Source organism: Rhinopithecus roxellana, chromosome 12 (genome assembly GCF_007565055.1).
Source record: "Rhinopithecus roxellana isolate Shanxi Qingling chromosome 12, ASM756505v1, whole genome shotgun sequence".
NCBI classification, from domain to species: domain Eukaryota; kingdom Metazoa; phylum Chordata; class Mammalia; order Primates; family Cercopithecidae; genus Rhinopithecus; species Rhinopithecus roxellana.
This window is the reverse complement of record NC_044560.1, coordinates 122,620,784-122,624,851: the sequence shown is the minus strand read 5'-3', so window position 1 is coordinate 122,624,851 and position 4,068 is coordinate 122,620,784. Positions and strand designations below refer to the sequence as shown.

Below are 4,068 nucleotides of genomic sequence, written 5' to 3'. Positions count from 1 at the left end.
GTGGCTCATGCCTGTAATCCCAGCTCTTTGGGAGGCCGAGGCAGGCTGATCACAAGGTCAGGAGATCGAGACCATCCTGGCTAACACGGTGAAACCCTGTCTCTACTAAAAATACAAAAATTAGCCGGGCAAGGTGGCGGGCGCCTGTAGTCCCAGCTACTCAGAAGGCTGAGGCAGGAGAATGGCGTGAACCTGGGAGGTGGAGCTTGCAGTGAGCCGAGATCGCACCACTGCACTGCAGCCTGGGCAACAGAGCAAGACTCCATCTCATAAAACAACAACAACAATTAAAAAAAAAAAAAACTAATAGTTAAGTACTGACCTAATAAATTGTGATATCCTGTTACAATGCAACATTATGCAACCATTAAAATGATACCAAATAAAAAGGATATATAGCAACATAGAAAATGCTTTTGGCTGGGCACAGTGGCTCATGCCTATTATCCCAGTACTTTGGGAGGCTGAGGCGGGTGGATCACGAGGTCAGGAGTTTGAGACCAGCCTGGCCAATATGGTGAAACCTTGTTTCTATTAAAAATACAAAAATTAGCCAGGTGTGGTGGCACGCACCTGTAGACCCAGCTACTAGGGAGGCTGAGGCAGAAGAATTGCTTGAACCTGGAAGGTGAAGGTTGCAGTGAGCCAAGATTGCACCACTGGGTGACAGAGTGAGACTCCATCTCAAAAAAAAAAAAGAAAATACTTTTAATGTAACCTTAATTATATTAGCAACGTTCCATATATAAATTCAAATAAACCCAAAGCATATGAAGTAATAAATGAAAATTCACCTCAGGGTAATTATTGCTAGAAGTTTCGTGTGTCTGCAAACTTTTTCTACACATACAGAATTGTATATCTCAATACTTTTACTCTTCATGTGTCACAAATTTTACATGTCATTAGTAGTTCTCCAAAACATTTTAAATGGCAGTTTGATAATGTACTGTGCAAATAATGTATAAGTATGTACTCAATATTCCCATTATTATCAGTAAAGTATGATACACTTTTGGATGTAAATAATCAAAACTCACCCAAGCTAGCTTAAGGAAAAGATATAAGCTGCTATAAGGATACTGAAGTGTTTTACAGAATGCAGAACTAGGAACACAGAAAGTGACTAGAATGTAGGTGAAATGCTCCAGAGAATATTTTGTCTCTATCTCTTATCTCTGCTTCTCTCCACATCTCTGCCCCTATTCTCCTCTCTCTGCAGACTGGCTTTCTCTGTTTTTCAGTCTATCTGGAGGACAATAGCCCTGATATAGTTCCTAAATTTTTACACTCCTTCCATTCTACATATCAGTCCAAACTAAACCAGAATTCCTAGGTGAGAAAGACAATATAATTGATCTAGTTTGGTCAGGTGTCTACGCCAGTCTAATCAACAGTGGTTCTGCTTCTGAGTCTGGAATAAGAAAGGTGGTGACGTGAATCAGTCCCACTATTCTCAAAAAAGTGTGAATCATTTGTGAGCTGGGAAAATACCCCAAAAGATGTCTACTATAGCCTCCATGTGTCAATTTCTCTTCTTAGAATGGATAGATTAAGTGAAATTATTAAGTCAAATGATATGAGCATTTTAAGACCAATTGCTTTCCAATCTACTTTTTTTTTTATTTTTTTGAGACAGAGTCTCACTCTGATGCCCAGGCTTGAGTGCAATGTCATGACCTCGGTTCACTACAACCTCCGTCTTCCAGGTTCAAGCGATTCTCATGCCTCAGCCTCCCCATGTAGCTGGGATTACAGGTGTACACCCCCACGCTCAGCTATTTTTTGTATTTTTAGGAGAGATGGGGTTTCGCTATGCTGGCCAGGCTAGTCTGGAACTCCTGGCCTCAAGTGATTCTCCCACCTCAGCCTCCCAAAGTGCTGGGATTACAGATATGAGCCACTGTGCCCAGCCCCAATCTACATTTTTTTTTTTTTTTTTTTTTTTTTTGAGATGGAGTCTCACTCTGTCACCTAGGCAGGAGTGCAGTGGTGCGATCTCGGTTCACTGCAAGCTCCACATCCCAGGTTCATGCCATTCTCCCACCTCAGCCTCCTGAGTAGCTGGGACTACAGGTGCCCGCCACCACGCCCGGCTAATTGCTTGTACTTTTAGTAGAGACAGGGTTTCACTGTATTAGCCAGGACCAATCTACATTTTTTACCTGCGGTATCTGGGAGTTCCTGCTTGCCTGCACCTTTCTAACCCTGAGGATATGGAGCATTTGACGTTTTGCTAATTTGAATGGGAAAAAGTAGTATCTTATAGTTTTTCTGATATACATTTTTTTAAAATCACTAGTGATGGTGAGCATTTTCTCAGATGTTTGTGGATGGTGCTTCTCATGGACAGGGCAAAGCCACACATGGCTTCTTCCTATCTCCTTGGTGAAGACAGTGAAGATTCTCCCCTACAGGGCTGAGGAATCAGGCTTTCTGAGAGTATAGATGAATGGATAGGGCCACTGGAGCTGTTGTACAAGTGTCTGCATTTCTTTCTTTCTATCTTTCTTTTTTATCTTTTTTTTTTTTGTAGTCAGCTATTTAATTAGGTTCTTAAGACATTTAGAACACCAATTTGTGAGGATGAATTCCATTCATCAGGGCAAACACAGATTGCCCTGGAGCTGAGGAATAGTTTTGATTTTTGATAAAATTTGTGACTCCACAGCTTTCTGATCAACCTTGCGCTGCTCTGTAATCTCATATTTCTCTTTTTCTGTGCCAAAGATATCACCTTCCTGGTGTCTGGGCTTCCACAGCTTCTTATTCTTGAAGTAAGCATCAATAAGATGTTTTGGGATTTTTACATTGCCGACATCAATTTTGGTTGAGGTGGCCATGACAAATTTCTGGTGTGTTCTTCGTAGAGGAACTCGATTGAGGACCAGAGGTCCAGTCACAAGTAACAGGCCACTAGCCAGCTGCTTCAGGAAAACCACCCTCTTGCGCCTGTGGCGTCCAGTGAGGATGATGAGAATGGTCCCAGGAGTGATGCTGGCTCGCAGTTTTCTCACGTGCTGACGGAAGGATTTTTTGCCATGGCTCAACAGCTTTCGAGGCATGTCTTCAGTAGGATAATATCTGGGCATGTTGCCAGGTATAACCACCTGGGTATCGCCATTCTTGTCACCACCAACTGGTTTTGTAACAGTTGCAAGAACCTTCTCCTTCTTTTTCTTTTCAACCTTAGATTTAGTGGCTGAGTACTTCCTCTTGTACATGGCCTTTCTGGAATACATGGCAGATCAGCAATACCTGCCAATTCCTCTGACAAGGACAGGGCTGCGGCTGCAATGGGGCTGCCCCTTCTTGGGCTTTTTAGCCCTGAGGTTACCCTTTTTCACATTGCCACCAACATCAGCCTTCTTGGCTTCGAGTTTCTTCTCTTTAGTACCTGGCTTCTCAACTTTTTCACCCGCCATCTTGCAAGATGGGAAATAAGTGTCTGCATTTGTTCCAGTCTGCCCACACCTGTTCTGCAGCCACTGCTGTCTCCTGCCTGGTTCCCCTGCCCTGCCACCAGTTCTTCTGGTTCTCTTCTCCTCCCTGGGAGCCATAGCTGCCTTTGGGCTATACAGGTCTCCCGGCTCTGTTTTCTGGAAAGACAATATTTGTAGAGAAAGTTCAAAGTTCCTCATTAGCAGGAGTCAACACTGCAGCAGTCTATATTGCAGAACAGAAGCTGGGCACTTACATGTGGTACCAAAGCATCAGCTGCCTGGAGAACTTTTCTTGGCTAGTGCTGTGGATAGAGCATGCAATTATGCGGACCAAAGTCTCATTTCCCTGCCCTGCATCTCTCCATGATTTCACCTGCCCCACCCACAGACTCCAATACACAATTCAATCATTGCATTTTGTGTATGGTGTTGTCACTGTCTGTCTCCCCTTAAAGTACTAACTCCAGCCGGGTGCAGTGGCTCACGCCTGTAATCCCAGCACTTTGGGAGGCCGAGGCGGGTAGATCACCTGATGTCAGGAGTTCGAGACCAGCGTGACCAACCTGGCGAAACCCGTCTCTACTAAAAATACAAAAAAATTAGCTGGGCACGGTGACAGACGCCT

The 4,068-nt window shown here is 43.9% G+C and overlaps 1 pseudogene; it reads right to left on the bottom strand.

The window, feature by feature from the left end:
* Positions 1-2,565: 2,565 nt before the first annotated feature.
* LOC104662128 lies at positions 2,566-3,425 on the bottom strand (annotated as a pseudogene).
* Positions 3,426-4,068: the final 643 nt, after the last annotated feature.